The sequence below is a fragment of the Hemiscyllium ocellatum genome, chromosome 5, assembly GCF_020745735.1.
Source record: "Hemiscyllium ocellatum isolate sHemOce1 chromosome 5, sHemOce1.pat.X.cur, whole genome shotgun sequence".
Classification (NCBI taxonomy): domain Eukaryota; kingdom Metazoa; phylum Chordata; class Chondrichthyes; order Orectolobiformes; family Hemiscylliidae; genus Hemiscyllium; species Hemiscyllium ocellatum.
Genome location: NC_083405.1, coordinates 110,672,622 through 110,690,253, shown reverse-complemented (window position 1 = coordinate 110,690,253; position 17,632 = coordinate 110,672,622).

The window sequence follows — 17,632 nt, the reverse complement described above, 5'->3', positions numbered from 1 at the left end:
TAAAATTAATATTTAAGGAGTCACTGGTGATGATTACAATTGCCAAGTGTACATTGTGCATGGTAGTTGATCTTCACTGTCCTCTGGTCATGGATAGATAGGTTTACCATAGACCTGGCTGAGCAAGTAGAAAATATGTTACTCACAGCACAAGCCTGAACAAATTGCTGCTGATACTGAGATAATGTCCTGAACAGATGTGATTTATTTTGAGTTGTGTATGTCAAATAAGGCATATTATTGCTCAAGGATGAAACCCTATCCACGGCAGGCACGCAACAACTGCATTACCAGCTCCAATATAGCACAGCTCAATACAGAATCACTATACACCCATCGTGTGGGCAGAACAGTGGCACAGTGGTTAGCACTGTTGCCTCAAAGCGCCAGAGACCTGGGTTCAGTTCCCACCTCAGGCGACTGACTGTGTGGAGTTTGCACATTCTCCCAGTGCCAGCATGGGTTTCCTCCAGGTGCTCCTGTTTCCTCCCACAGTCCAAAAAAATGTGCAGGTTAGGTGAATTGGCCATGCTAAATTGTCCATAGTGTTAGGTGAATGGGGTAAATGTAGGGGAATGGGTCTGGATGGGTTGTGCTTCGGTGGGTCGGTGTGGACTTGTTGGGCCGAAGGGTCTGTTTCCACACTGTAAGTAATCTAATCTAATCTAATCTATACCTCACCTAAGGCAACATTTGACTGAGTGTGACATCAAGGACTTCTCATAAAACTGGAGTCAATGGAAATCAGGAGGAAAAGACTATCTGGCTGGAGTCCTATCTGACACAAAGAGGTCTGTGGTTCTTGGATGCCAATCAGCTCAGCCTAGGACATCTCCAAAGCAGTTTCTCAAGTAGTTTCTATTTGCCTGGATGGGTACTATTCTAGCAACACTCAATAAACTTGAAAACATCCAGGACAAAGCAGTCCACTTGGTTAGTATGCCCTTGATCACCTTTGGCTTTCACTTGTGCCACTAAAGCACAGTACCATACCATTCACAAGATCCAAAGTAAGAATTCACCAAGGCTCTTTCACAGCATTTTGCAAATTTGGAAAGTTTCCACTTGACAAGGACAAGAGTCGCAAATGCATGAGGACACTCTCAGTCTCCAAGTCATGCAACAGTCTGACTTGGAACTGCTCCTTCACTGTCAATAGGTCCAAGTACTTGGGACTGCCTTTGTAATAATACTCTGGATGTCTCTACACCCCAAGAAGTGCAGCAGTTTAAGAAACCACCTTCTCCAGACCAGTTAGTGATCTGCAATAAAGACTGTCTTAGCCACTGACACACATTCTATGAAATAACTTTTTAAATGTGTACTTCTACACTATTTTACAGGACATTGTTCAGGCCACATTAGGGATATTGCATTCAATTCTAGTCTCCCTGCTATCGGAAAGATGTTGCGAAACTTGAAAGGATTCAGAAAAATTTACGAGGATGTTGCTAGTATTGGAAGGTTTGAGCTATGGGCACAGATTAAATTGGCTGGGGCTTTTTCCCTTGGAACATCATCAACTGAAGGGCAATCTTATAGAGCTTTAAAAATGATGGAAATGGATAGGGTAAATGGCAAAGGTCTTTTTTTTCCCAGAGTAGGGGAATCCAAACCTAGAGAGTATAGTTTTAAGATGAGAGGGGAAAGATTTAAAAGGGACAACTTTTTCACTCAGAGGTAGTGTGTGTGTGGAACAAGCTGCCAGAGGAGATGGTTTAGATGGCTACAATTTCAACACTTAAAAGGCATCTGGATGGGTACATGGATAGGAATGGTTGAGAGGGATATGGACCAAATGCCGGCAAATGGGATTAGATCAGTTTAGGATATCTGGTCAGCATGGATGAGTTTGACGAAAGAGTTTGTATCCACACTGTAAAACTCTGAATTCCATGACTATATAACATTAGCTGATCACTGTCTCATTCAACTGAGATCTGTTGCCATTCTTGGACCCTGACTACAGAAAAACCGTAATGTGACTGTTTAAGGTCAGTTGAGTTTTTAACTGATATTTATGTGAAATGAAATGGTTTTAATCATCCTACCCTTCCTCATCCCAATATTTTCCATCTGGAATAGCTATGAAAATTAATTAGGGAACACGTTTGTATATAATCAATATTGGAGGAGAAAGTGACGTCTGCAGATGCTGGAGATCAGAGCTGAAAATGGGTTGCTGGAAAAGCGCAGCAGGTCAGGCAGCATCCAAGGAACAGGAAATTCGACGTTTCGGGCATAAGCCCTTCATTAGGATTCCTGATGAAGGGCTTATGCCCGAAATATCGTATTTCCTGTTCCTTGAAAGCTGCCTGACCTGCTGCACTTTTCCAGCAACACATTTTCAGCTATAATCAATATTGAGCTACAATCAAACTGCACACAAACTATCTTGTTTTTATTATGCCCATGTACTGACTGAAGGTGTGAAAAGAATGTGAGCATAGCTGTGACCTACTGGGTGACATATGTGTATCACCAACTTAATACAAGTCTCAGTTGTACACGAATAGTGTTTTTAAATGTCAGAACGTCAAAAAACAAGGCCTTCTTTATACCTCCAGTAAACAGTTCCAACTAAGAATTATATAAGAAGTAGAACTTCATAATGTCAATGACAATGATGCTCAGTCTGTCATTACAGCTTGATCTCACTCTGGTTTCTATGTGCAATGACATTGTAGTCAGAAATAGGTGGGAGTTTTTCTTTGAAAGAACAAAAATTTGTGTCTTTGGAAAAAAATGCTGACCAGAGGGAATCTTCACAGACACCTTCAGAACTCATCGATTGTGAAAGCCATCCTCCTTTCTTAAGATAGTGTGAAAGGTACAGTCAGCAAAGCTGTCTGTTGTGATATTCATTGTTATTGTGATAAGGTTGGAAGTGAAGCTTTAACAGGCTTTTGCACTGTCAACAGAGCCAAGATGTACTAAAGGGGTCATACAGTCCAACTTTAAGATCTATTTTCTTTGAATTGAAAGAATTCAAGAGGATTGTGTGTGCGTGATTGTAATCTCTCTTTTATTTGTTTATACCTTCACTTTAAGTCTTTCAGGTTGAGATGTTTGAGGAATACTGCAGCACTTTTCCTGTCCAATTTGCAGTGAAACTGGTGCTTGTGCTTTCCTTCAAGATATTGAAAGTCAGGTAGGTTCTATATTAGTCTAGTGATCCACTCCATCAAGCAGCTGGTGAGAGAGACAAGCAGTGATGGTGAAAATTGTGACTAGTTCTGCCTGGTGTGTGTTTAATTTGGTCACTCGAAGTACCAACTTGCTGTGCCACCACTAACAGCAGCAATTGCAATAAGCATCTGGCTCTTTTATGCTGCAGGTACCCATATACCAGCAGCAACATGCCCTGTTGCTCAAATACTGCAGCTCTTTCTGGTTGCAAGGTCAAATGCTCAGAAAATACTTGCAGCTACTTAATAGAAGGCCCTTGAGAAAAAGTTCTCTTCCTGTCACCTATGGCTCAGTTACAAGAACTCTGAACTCAGAACCAGAAACGTCTGGATTCAAACCTGACTGCAAAGAACTTTGCCAAAATCTAGACTGAGAGTTTCATGGAGCATGGAGGGAATGTTGCACTTTTGAAGGTGCTGTCTGTGGGATGAAACATTAAATCAAGTTCCTGTTTGCCTTCTCAGGTGGTTACAGAGAGTCAGACACAGCTGCAGCACAGAAAAAGTCTCAATGACCCATCACATCCACACAGGTCAAAAACAATCACCCTAACTATACAAAACACGAAAGTGTAGAACTATTTCAAAGAAGAATTTGGAGCTTATCCTTGAAGTATTAGATAAAATTATCCCCTGATTAACATCACTAAAGCAGATTCTGTGGTCATTTGGATCATTGTTGTTTGAGGGAGCTTACATTGTGCAAATTGACTGGAGCTACAGCAGTGACTAAGCCTTTTTATTCTTTCACAGGATGTGGTGTTGTTGGTTAGGCGAGCATTTCTTGCTCTTTCCTAACTGCTCTTGCACAGGTCAGGGTGAGCTGATTTTTTGAATCACTGTAGTCCATATTTTGTAGCTACACTCACATCATCTTAGTGGGTGGGAGTTTGAGAATTTTGTTAAGAAAGCATATGGTGTTTTGGCTTTCATTAATAGAAAGATTGAGTTTAAGAGCCGTGAGGTTTTCCAACAGCTCTACAAGTCCCTGTTGAGACCACACTTGGAATATTGTGTCCAGTTCTGGTCACCCTCCTATAGGAAAAATACAGAGGTTTTGGAGAGAGTGCAAAGAAGGTTTACTAGAATGCTGCCTGGACTGGAGGCCTTGCCTTATGAAGAAAGGTTGAATAAGCTCAGACTTTTCTCTCTGGAGTAAAGGAGGAAGACAGGAGACCTGATCAAGGTATACAAGATAATGAGAGGAATAGATAGAGTCAATAGCCAGAGGCTTTTTCTCAATGCAGGATTAACTGGAACTAGGGGTCATGGTTTTATGATATTAGGAAAAAGGTATAGAGGGGACTTCAGAGGTAGGCTCTTTACGCAGAGAGTGGTGAAGGCGTGGAATGAGTTGCCAGCGGTGATGGTGGAAGCAGAGTCATTAGGGACATTGAAGTGACTGCTGGACAGGACTGCAGTGAGTTGAGGGGTGCATAAGTTAAGTTATTCTATTTTACATTAGGATTAAACCTTGGCACAACATTGTGGGCCAAAGGGCCTGTTTTGTGCTGTACTTTTCTACGTTCTACGTTCTAATTTTGACCCAGTGACAGTGACTGAACAGAAATTTAGTTCCAAAACACTGATGTTCAGTTTTTGTTCTACACAGCCACTCAGCTCCTGACCACTTTCCAGCCTTGGTTCAAACATGGACAAAATAGTTGACTTTCAACAGGGAGGTAAATTGATTGCACTTGGCATCAAGACTGTATTTGACCAAGTGTGGCGTTAAAGAGCTCTTTCAAAACTGGAGTCAATGGGAATTGGGTAAATTTTCTCCACTTGTATAAATCATACTTGGCACAAAAGTAAATAGGTTGTGTTTGTTGTACTCGCTTATCTCAGCTCCAGTACACTTCAGGAGGAGTTCCTTAGGGCTTAGGCTCAACCATCTTCAATTGATTCATCAATGACCTTCCCTCCTTCAAAAGGTTGGAAGTGGGGATGTTGGCCAATGATTACACAATGTTCAGGGCAATTTCTGATTTCTCAGATACTGAAGCTGTCCATGTCTAAATGCAGCTAGATGTGGATAATATCCTGATCTGGGTTGAAACATGGCAAGTAGCATTCAAGTAATGATTATATGCAACAAGAGCAAATTTAGCAATCATCGCTTGACACACCAATGCTAAATTCTATTATCAACATCTTGGGAGTTACCATTGAACAGAAACTGAATTGGACCAGTCTTATAAATAGGTCAGAGGTTAGGAATTCTGCAGTGAGTAACTCCCCTCCTGCCCATACAAAGCCTGTCCACTATTTACAAGGTACATTCTCCACTTGCCTGGATGAATGCAACTCCAATAATACTCATGAAGTTCAACATCATCCAGAGCAAAGCAGTCTGCTTGGTAGGGATTATGCCCATAAACATCCATCCTCTCCACCACTGATGCTCAGCTGCAACACTATGTGCCATATACAAGATGCACTGCAGAAATTCTCCAAGGGTCCTTTGACAATGCTGTCCAAACCTATGATTATTTCCATCCAGAAGGGAGAGGACAGCAAACATTGGGAACACTATCACCTGCAAGTTCCCTGCCAAACCACTCACCTTCCTGACTTGGAAATCTATTGCTATTCCTTCAGTGTCACTGAGTCAATAACCTGGAAACTTCCTTCCTGGCACATTAAGAGTCTACCAACAGCACATGGATTACAGCTGTTCAAGAAAACAGGTCACCACCACCACCTTTTCAAGGCCAACCAGGGATTGGCAATAAATGCTGGACTAGCCAGTGATACCCACATATCATGAACGCAAGATAACATAAAATCAGGATAGGGTATGGTCAGGAGGGGAACTTGCAGATGGTGGCGCTCTCATGTATCTGCTGTCCTTGTTCTTCTATTGGAAAACAGAGTACTTCATTTATAATAAAGCAACATTCTGAGATTATGAAAGATGCTATGTAAATATATGTATTTTCTCTTCCCTCTGATGGCAGCAGAATTAATTTTCACCAGATTTATATGACAGCGTTGGTGTCAAGTCAATATCTACCAACAGCACAGTGAGCTAAATGGACCATTTGTCTACACAAAACATTAAAGTAACTCCAACTGAATCACCAATGTGATGACTAAACTGCAATAGAGGAGGACCAGAAGCAGCTAGATTCAGTAACAATCCTGTGCAGTATGTCAGACGCTTCAGGTAGTAGCTTCATATGAAGCACCACCTAAGATGTGGCCACCACAATGCTAAGTGACACTTCACAATTGTTTTGTATGGCAAATAATGCTAATGTTTCCCATACAAGTATGACCTGATTAGTCATCTATGCCATACACATCAGCTCTGCAAATGTCTCCTCGGTAAGGAAACTGCAGGTAGTTTTAATTGCAACAGTGGTGAGCGCTGCACTATTTGTCATTTTAGTTTCTGCGCTCTGACATCTGCACTGATTACTCGCATGATGTTTAATTTGTGGCCGATGATCACATTCTCCTAATAAACTTCTCATCTGATGGCCCAAGCTGTCACTTCGCTTTGGCTGTGAGTAATGCCTTGCTGAGCTGCCAGTTCCAGAAAGGACAGAGGGCCTTCTGAATGCCAATGGCACCATGCTGTCATACAGCATGGAAACAGACCCTTCGGTCCAACCAGTCCATGCCAACCACATTCCCAAACTAAACTAAACCCACCTGCCTGCTCCTGGCCCATGTCCCTCCAAACCTTTCTTGTGTGTATACTTAAATAAATGTTTTTTAAACGTTGTAACTCTACTTGCATCCACCTTTAAGTCCATTCCACACACGAGCCACTTCCTGTGTAAAAGAGTTGCCCCTCATGTCCTGTTTAAGTCTTTCTCCTCTCACCTTAAAAATATGCCCCCTAGTTTTAAACTCTCCACCCTTGGGAAAAGATCCTCATTCACCTTATCTATGCCTCCCATGATTTTATCAATCACTGTAAGGTCACCCCCTCAACCTCTACACTGCAGTGAAAAACATCCCAGCCTTTCCAGTCTATTTTATAATTCCAACCCTCTATTCCCGGCAACATCCTGGTATATCTTTTCTGAACCCTTTCCAGTTTAATATTATCCTTCCTATAATGTGGAGAAACCTCAGAGGACAGTCGCTCAATATTCCACCTTCACAATTCATTAGGTTATGTATCTGTAAAGGGGAATGATTGCTGCAAGAATATATTCATAATCAATTGCCCTGGGGAGCAACGCTAGTTATCCCTGGCAAACGGATGTCAGGTCCTCTCATTTGTAGCATTAATGGGCTCTGAGGGTGAAAGAGAAAAATGCTGAAAATACAAAGTAGCTTTCTCAGCTTCTCAAAATGGAATGATTTTCTTTTAAAACAAAAACGCAGGTTAATGAAACCAAAGTAGGTGCTCCTGTCAGACCTGCAGAAATGAAGGAGTGAGACTGAGGTACAGAATAAGTTCGCTGTGATTGAAATGATATTGTTGGAGAGGAGGATTGAGAGAATACATACAGGGGCGATGGAGATGTGATAGGTGGAAGGAGGTCAAGGTGAGGGTGATAGGCCAGAGTGGGGTGGGGGCGGAGAGGTCAGGAAGAGGATTGCAGGTTAGGAGGGCGGTGCTGAGTTCAAGGGAATCGACTGAGACAATGTGGGGGGAGGAGAAATGAGGAAACTGGAGAAATCCGAGTTCATCCCTTGTGGCTGGATGGTTCCCAGGCGGAAGATGAGGCGCTCTTCCTCCAACCGTCGTGTTGTTATGTTCTGGCGATGGAGGAGTCCAAGGACCTGCATGTCCTCGGTGGAGTGGGAGGGAGAGTTAAAGTGTTGAGCCATGGGGTGGTTGGGTTGGTTGGTCTGGGCGTCCCAGAGGTGTTCCCTGAAGCGTTCCACAAGTAGGCGGCCCGTCTCCCCAATATAGAGGAGGCCACATTGGGTGCAGCGGATGCAATATATGATGTGTGTGGAGGTGCAGGTGAATTTGTGGTGGATATGGAAGGATCCCATGGGGCCTTGGAGAGAAGTAAGGGAGGAGGTGTGGGCGCAAGTTTTGCATTTCCTGCGGTTGCAGGGGAAGGTGCCGGGAGTGGAGGTTGGGTTGGTGGGGGGTGTGGACCTGACGAGGGAGTCACGAAGGGAGTGGTCTTTGCGGAATGCTGATAGGGGAGGGGAGGGAAATATATCCCTGGTGGTGGGGTCCGTTTGGAGTTGGCGGAAATGACGGCGGATGATATGCTGTATACGGAGGTTGGTGGGGTGGTAGGTGAGAACCAGTGGGGTTCTGTCTTGGTGGTGGTTGGAGGGGCGGGGCTCAAGGGCGGAGGAGCGGGAAGTGGAGGAGATGCGGTGGAGGGCATCGTCGATCACGTCTGGGGGGAATCTGCGGTCCTTGAAAAAGGAGGCCATCTGGGCTGTACGGTATTGGAACTGGTCCTCCTGGGAGCAGATACGGCGGAGATGAAGGAATTGGGAATATGGGATGGAGTTTTTACAGGGGCAGGGTGGGAGGAGGTGTATTCCAGGTAGCTGTGGGAGTCAGTCGGTTTATAGTAGATGTCTGTGTTGAGTCGGTCGCCCGAGATAGAAGTGGAAAGGTCTAGGAAGGGGAGGGAGGAGTCTGAGACAGTCCAGGTGAATTTGAGGTCGGGATGGAAGGTGTTGGTAAAGGTGATGAACTGTTCAACCTCCTCGTGGGAGCACGAGGCAGCACCGATACAGTCATCGATGTAGCGGAGGAAAAGGTGGGGGGTGGTGCCTTTGTAAGTGGAGGAAGAGTGTAAGCGGACGGTTGGAGGAAGAGCGCCAGAACATAACAACACGACGGTTGGAGGAAGAGCGCCTTATCTTCCGCCTGGGAACCATCCAGCCACAAGGGATGAACTCGGATTTCTCCAGTTTCCTCATTTCTCCTCCCCCCACATTGTCTCAGTCGATTCCCTTGAACTCAGCCCTCCTAACCTGCAATCCTCTTCCTGACCTCTCCGCCCCCACCCCACTCTGGCCTATCACCCTCACCTTGACCTCCTTCCACCTATCACATCTCCATCGCCCCTCCCCGAAGTCCCTCCTCCCTACCTTTTATCTTAGCCTGCCTGGCACCCTCTCCTCATTCCTGATGAAGGGCTCTGGCCCGAAACGTCGAATTTCCTGTTCCTTGTATGCTGCCTGACCTGCTGTGCTTTAACCAGCAACACATTTTCAGCTCTGATCTCCAGCATCTGCAGACCTCACTTTTTACTCGATGATCCTGTGAAGAGCTTATTCTCCACACTCCCATTACCGGCAAGCCAGGGGACCAATTCTGTTCCAATAAGAGTGCATGTCAGGAGTAGCACCAAGGAAGCCCAATAATGATAGGTCAGCCAGGTGAAACGCTAACTCTGATTTCCCTACACAGATGCTGCTGAGATCTGCTGAGCTTTTCCAGCAATTTCTGTTTTTTTGTCTCTGATTTCTGGCATTGGCAGTTCTTTCAGTTCTTTTGTGATGGACAACGAAAAACATTTGAGGAGAAAGTGAGGTCTGCAGATGCTGGAGATCAGAGCTGAAAATGTGTTGCTGGAAAAGCGCAGCAGGTCAGGCAGCATCCAAGGAACAGGAAATTTGACGTTTCGGGCATAAGCCCTTCTTCAATCAAAAACATTTCCCACATTTTGTGAATGAATAAAACTTTATACCTGATGCACAGCTCCAAATTCTTGACTTTTCAAACTTGGAATTTATGCCAGTCCTGTTCCAGGTTTAACAAAGCCGAGTTGTTTTTAATCTCTCATGGGATGTCGATGTTGGTGTTGCTTGCTGGGCCAGCATTTATTACCTGTTCCCTAATTACTCTTGAGAAGATGATAGTGAGCTCTCTTCTTGAACTGCTGCAGTCCATGTGCTGTAGGTAAACCCATAGTGTCTGTAGGGAGGAAATTCTAGGATTTTGACCTAGCGACAGTGAAAAATTGGCAACATATTTCCAAAGCAGAATGTTGAATGGCTTGCAGGGGAACTTGCAGGTGGTGGTTTTCCAATGTATCTGCTCCCCTTGACCTTGGAAGTGGAAGTGGTTGTGGGTTTGGAAGGTGCTGCCTAAGGATCCTTGGTGCAATTCTGCAATGTGTCAAAGCCTAAGAGTTGTCCTGCTATAGCAGGTATTAAGTTGAATATATTGTGCACTGCAGCGCTAAGAAATTCTGTTCAATATCTGTCATGTCGTGACCTGAAGCCATTGCTGATTGTTTGAAAAATCTGTCTGGTTCATTAATGTCCCATAGGGAAGAAAATCTGCCATCCTGACCTAGACTGGCTCCCATGTGACTGCAGTCCAGCAGCATAGTGATTGGCACTTTCCCATTCTCTGACATGGACACAACAAAGCCTTCAGTTCGAGGGCAGTTAGGGATGAACAACAAATGCCAATCTTGCCAGTGAAACCCACATCCGAAGAAAGAATCAATAAACACCAAGTCAAAATGATTCTCAGGAATTATGTTGCAAGGACCATAAACAAATGTCCTTGGAGCTGACAGATTGAAATTTCTAAGTGTATGTATGAAAGTGAAAGGGGAACAATGAGATTTCAGCCGCAATTCATAGGGTCAGGCCAGTGGACAGTTGTTAGAAATAAAAGGGCAGAGATTACCAGCCACTGCAACATCATCAGAAACTCACAATTTGAAATATGTCTGTGAAAGCATGTTAAAATGAATAGACAGACGAATAGAAAAGGCAGAGACCAAGACAAGTGGTAAATGGACCAAGGAACAAAGAAAATTTAAAAAAATGTAAACTAAAGCTCACACATACACACAAACATTCACATGCACAATCTCCCTAAGCCAATCCATTAACTCTTAAATTGTACTAATCAAATTGTACCTTTTGTTTTCAAGTTAATGAATGTACATTTTTTGGGGAAGATGTCTGTGTTGTGTGATTCTCGACTCTGTGGTATTTGATTCTGAGGGACAGGATTGGAAGCTAAGGTATAGTTTAGCTTCCTGTTTCAATCCTGGATCAGTATCTTTCTAAGGAATGGTCTGATGATGGCTGAGGTGAAAGGGTAAACTTGTGGAGATTGGATAGTGTGATGAGGGAGAGTAGGGATAGCAGTCCTGCTCCACCTGAGCTGCAGTGGATAATGTAATACAACCTGCTTGCCTCCTGGCCAGGGTTAAATATGAAAAATATGCTAAATACAAGGCACATTCGCATTGAAATATTTAAGTAACCAACTCCTCAGACAAGTTTGGTTGCCCTCTCTCATCTCTGCTAACCCTAAAAGTGGATGTGATCGAGATGAACTTTGAGTTTGATAGTTTTAATGGTTTAACATCTTACCCAACCTCATCAAAGCCAATGATCAATGTGATGGTTATAAATACCTCTTTGGCCTCCACCACAAACTCAGTTCCCTGCCCATTACTGCTATCTTCAGCCTGGTCTGTGAGTAAGCTAAAAACTCAATGTTTGAAACATTTGCATTCTATTTGACCCTGAGTTGGGCCTCTTTCTTCTGAGGACATGGACTTATGAGGATTGTGGAAGAGTAGATTTATTTCTAGTTCAGTGGATGCCTAGATTTTAAAGCTCATTTTGGTTTGGTTTGTAGTGGGGAAGTGCCTGCTGAAAACATTTTGCACGCTTGCTTTCATTGCTCAGGGCTTTGAGTATAAGAGTTGGGATGTCATGTTGAAATTTACAGGGCATTGGTGAGGCCGCTTCTGGAATACTGTCTGCAGTTCTGATTACCCTTTTAGAGGAAGGATACTATTAAATTAGATAGTCTTCAGAAAAGATTTATAAGGATGTTGCCAGGAATGGAGGCTTTGATTTATAAGGAGAGGTTGGATAGGTTGGGACTTTTCACCAGAGCATAAGAGGCTGAGGGGTGACCTTATAGAGGTTTATAAAATCATGAGGGGCACAGATAATAAATGACAATGGTCTTTGCCCTTGGGTGAAGAGGTTCCAGACTAGGTGGTATATTTTTAAGGTGAGAGGAGAAAGACTTAAAAAAGACATGAGGGGTAACATTTTTGCATGGAGAGTGGTTCATATTTGGAATAAACTACCAGAGAAAGTGATGGATACAAGCAAAGTCACAACATTTCAAAGACATTTGGATAAGTTCACGAATAGGAAAGATTTGGAGAGATATAGGCCAAACGCAGACAGGTGGGACTATTTGGTTTGGGAACATGGTCGGCGTGGAATGGTTGGACTGAAGGGTCTGTTTCCATGCTGTACCACCCTATGACTCTAAATTGGCTGTCTAGTGCATCCTTCTGTCTTTCTGAAACATAATCATCACAAATAAAGTAGGAAACCTGATTGTTCCCTTGGCGAGAGTCTGGAAGACATTTTGATATTCATTTCTTGAGGAAGCTGCATTTGCCAAGACCCCAGAGACAACTGTGCCTGTTTAAGTGACCTTTTTATGTGGACTATAGTGCCAAAGTGATAAAGATCTGAGCCCTCTCCTTACATCCAATAACTAACCAGCATTTCCAAAAGTTTATTTCTTTCAAAATGAATCTTGATATAGAAAAATCCATTTTTTTTTCATTTTGTGTGTGTGTGTGTGTGTGTTTGTCTTTGGTCATTTATATTGGTAAACATTTAAAATTTCATATTACAAATTGTGTTACCCAGCTTTGAATCTTTACTGAATAACCTGTGATTTATAATAAATCGATATTATTATTCATACTATACTGATAAATTATCATATGTTATTAAAGAAACATGGTTGATGAATATTTTTATTGTAAGTCAAATGTACAGAAAGCATGCAATTAGTGATATTGGAACTGGGTAAAACATTAAAACAACTTCAAGACCTGTGGAGTAGTGAGATTTGTTTGAGATAATACTTTCCTTCAATTTCAGTTGCAACAATATCTGAACTTTTGTGGTTAATGTCACTGGTCTTTGCTTTTGCCGCAGCACGTGTTGATTAGATTAGATTACTTAAAGTGTGGAAACAGGCCCTTCTGCCCACAAGTCCACACCGACCCGCTGAAGTGAAACCCACCCATTCCCCTACATTTACCCCTTCACCTAACACTATGAGCAATTTAGAATGGCCAATTCACCTAACTGCACATCTTTGGATTGTGGGAGGAAACCGGAGCACCCGGAGAAAACCCATGCAGACACGGGGAGAATGTGCAAACTCCACACAGTCAGTCGCCTGAGACGGGAATTGAACCTGGGTCTCTGACACTGTGAGGCAGCTGTGCTAACCACTGTGCCACAGTGCCGCTGTGCCGTGCTGTGCTGCCCACAATTGAAACATTTCATGTATGTGTCTATTGCCTCCAATTCCAATGTGTCCATGGCCTCCTTTCATCCACCTTCAATAAGATGGAGAAAGCCCAAAACTCGGCAAGACCTATCCAAACATACATCAAGGCAACATTTTCCCATCACCAATTTGCTAACAAACATTGGTTCCCGGGTATTAATCCTTCAAATACATGGCCACATTTTTGTTTCAGCTCCTTCTTTGATCTTGTTCCTGCTTCATTCTATAATCTTTACCATAACTTCAATCTTCTTCGATATCTGCATTCTGATATTATGTATCTCTATTCCCTTCTACCCAGCAATGATGCTGTCACAACAAAACTCCAAGCTCTTGAAATTGCTCCTTGAAGTTTCTTTCAGATCCTTGTGATCAAAGTTTTCATCACAGGTCTCAATATCTCATGAAAAACCTATTTGATTTGATAGTAATTCTTTGTCTGATTATGTCCCTGTGAAGGGAATCTAGATGTTTTCCCAACTGTAAAATGGCCCATATGGAACAAGTAGAGCTTTTAAGATGCAGCAACTATTACGAAGTTAACCAGGTGGACTGAATAGAAGATGTGTTCCCTGATTGGGGCTGTTAATCAGGGAGCCCTGGCAGACAGATATAAGCTGGACAGTTAGAGGTTCTGCTCACTTTGAGAGCTGGTTCTGAGCAATCTGGACCTGTGTCAAGGACTCTCCTCATATAAATAAAGGGGGACTTGGTAATAGGATACCAGTCTCTGTGGAGTTCTTTAAGTGGCAACAAGAGAAAAGCACGCTCCTTGGGAAATCAACTCACAACTACAGAGACAGCCCCAACAGAGTTGCATTATAGGGAGAAGACTCTGCATCAGGTAAACTCCTGACTCTGCATCCTCCTTTACCTGGCAGGGGGGGTGAAATGGCATCAGGAACACCAATACCCAACACAAAGCCCTCTAAGTGTACTTCAAAGGGTGAAGTGCTGGTGTTGAAACCATGGGAATGGCCCTGCATGAGTAAGATACACGATTGATGAGAGATCAGGTCCCATGATGTATGAAGTTTGGGTAGGAGAGGCAATCCTGGACAAGCACACGGACCACATGAAATCTGCAACTTTGTAAATGGGGCAGAAGCAAAACATACCTGACCCTCTGGCAAGGCTGTCAGAACCTATGGGTTGTCCCCCTTCACCTAGGTTTGAAGAAACCTCTGAGGATGAGATGGACAAAGTAGATATCACAACCTCAACATCAATACCACCTGATAAAGAAGATGAATTTCAGCTGAGATGCTCTGGGCGCAAGAGGTGAGCTACGTCTAAGGAACAGGACCTGGTGTGAAAATGCCCTGGGGGAAGCTCCAGGACAAAGAATACACACACGTCCAAGGACTTGGAGGGAGGAAGGATGTAATGATTGGAACAAGATCTGCCAGCTGGATGTCATGGAATATGAGTTCCCTGACTGGGGCTATCAACCTGGTCCAATCAGGGAGCCTTGGCTGACAGATATAAACAGGAATGTCAAAGGTCCCATTCATTCTAGGAGCCAGCTTTGAGCTAGGAGGGTCATGTAGAATAAATCTGTAAATAAATGGTGACCTAGTGATGTGGGGGATCATCTGAAAAGTCACCCCAAGTCGTGGTAGCCCTGCAACATGAATCAGTAAACACCTTAACTGAAAATGGGAAAATCCCATCAGCAGAAATCAATTCATTTAGATTCCACTCAGACTGTTTGACTAACCATCTGCTCGGTTAACTGACTCAGCTAGATAAACGTACTCGCCAGCAATACCAAATGAAAGTACAACATAAGCACGCAATTGTTCTGAGAATTGTTGCTTTCCAGATTAACAGTGACAAGTGAATGACAGAAATTTACAAGACTGCCAGGGACAAGCATAATCAGTCTGAAGAGAAATGAGAAAGGATTTTTCACTAGACAGCATGTTTAAATACTGTTCTTTTAAATTGACTTGAGTTATTCATTTATTGACTGTTTCATCACATTTAGATTCTGAAAGGTCAATTCATATCATCATGGTATGACAGAGCAAAGAAGGAGACTATTTGAGCCATCATGCTTATTTCATCTGTAAGGTAGCTATTCAATTAATGCCACTCCCCTCCACATTGTTCACCTTCTTGTCTTTAGTCAATTCTCCTTTAGAAACGTTTGAACATCTCAGTTACTCCATGACTATTTCACAAAGTGCATTATAACTCGAATGACTTTTGTGTTTAAAAAAAGATTTTTATGTGCCACTTATCATTAATTTGCCGATTTCCTTAAATTTGTGTTCTCAGTTTACCAACACATCCATAACTGGAAACAGTATGTACTCAGAATACTTTCTTTACCTTCTGGGTTAAGCCTATACTGCTATAAACACGTTGAGTTACCAGGCTGAAATATGACTCCATGTTCTTGAGACTGCTTGGTCTTTACCAATAAATAAAACTCTTCTTTCTTTGATGTACTTTTACACACCTTATTTATATCTGTGATGCGGAGGTGCCAGTGTTGGACTGGGGTGGACAAAGTTAAAAATCAACACCAGGTTGTAGTCCAGCAGGTTTATACAGCTAGCTACCTGATGAAGGAACAGCACTCCAAAAGCTTGTACAGCCAAATAAACCTGTTGGACTATAACCTGGTGTTATGTGATTTTTAACTTTATTTATATCTCTACCTAAAAGGTTATCAAATATACCTCACCAATGCTGTACATAAGACCACTCCCTTCACATGTTCATCCCAACTCATGTCTTCTTTCTCATTGATGGCAAAACCATGTGATCAGAGTCTTGGTAGATCAGAAACCATATCCCGATTTTGAACCCCTTGAGCAAATCTGTATTCACAAACAATGTGATATTAGTGTAGGACAAGAGCACTGATGTGTATGGTTGGAGTCTGGTTCAAGGAAACTAGATTAAACCAGTTTGGTCTATATGTATTATGTATTATATATACAAATGATTATTATAGAACATTATTAAAAATGAACAATCCCAGCTCCTCCCAATAACTGAAGCCCCTCAGGCTCAATAACAGCCCATCAATCTCCTATGTAAAAGTGAGGACTGCAGATGCTGGAAACCAAAGTTTAGATCAGAGTGGTGCAGGAAAACCACAGCAGGTCAGGCAGCATCCGTGGAGCAGGAAAATTGACATTTCGGGCATAAGCCCTTCATCTTTCCAGCTCTATCAATCTCCTATACCTTTTCGCCAAGGTCTTGACTTCCTTCTTAAGGTGTGATCCTCAGATGTAAACACAATACTCCAGGTCAATCGAAGCAGGACTTCATAAAGTTTCATCAAGCCCAAATTCAGCATGTACATACACTAGAAATACAAATATTCCAGCCCCAGAAATTATGCCTTGGCATGTACTCAGCTTTTAAATTAACCCACTTCACCTAACATTTCAGCCACGACATATTGTACCTACATAATCAACTTGTTTTACATAGCAGTACCTCACAACTGTGTTTATGACACACTGACCCAATATATTGATTGTCAATGACATTACATTTTTTTTTGTTTGCTCACAAGTTGCAGGCATAGCTGGTTAGACCAGCATTTATTAGTTTCTCAAATTGCCTAGAGGAGAGTTACCACATTGCTGTGGGTGTACAGTCATATGTAAACCAGACCAGGTAAGGATTTCCCTCCTCATAGGACATTAGTGAACCTGATAAGTTTTTCCAGCAATTGATAATAGTTGCCATTGGGCTAGCTCTCCCTTTTAGGTTGTAATTCAATTCAAATTTCATTGGCTGCCACAGAGAGATCCAACCCTCACTACCCGATGCCTGGAGGAAAAACACCTCATCTTCTGCCTCGGAACACTTCAACCCCAGGACATCATGTGGACTTCATCAGTTTCCTCATTTTCCCTCCCCCCACCTTACCCCAGTTCCAAACTTCCAGCTCAGTACTGCCCTTGTGACCTGTCCTACCTCCCAATCTTCCTTCCCACCTATCCACTCCACACGCCTCTCTGACCTATCACCTCCATCCCCACCCTCATCCACCCATTGTACTCTTTGCTACCTTCCCCCACCCTCCTCCCTGACCTATCACCTTCATCCCCACCCCATTCACGTATTGTACTCTTTGCTACCTTCCCCCACTCTCCTCTCTTACCTATCACCTTCATCCCCACCCCATTCACGTATTGTACTCTTTGTTACCTTCTCCCCA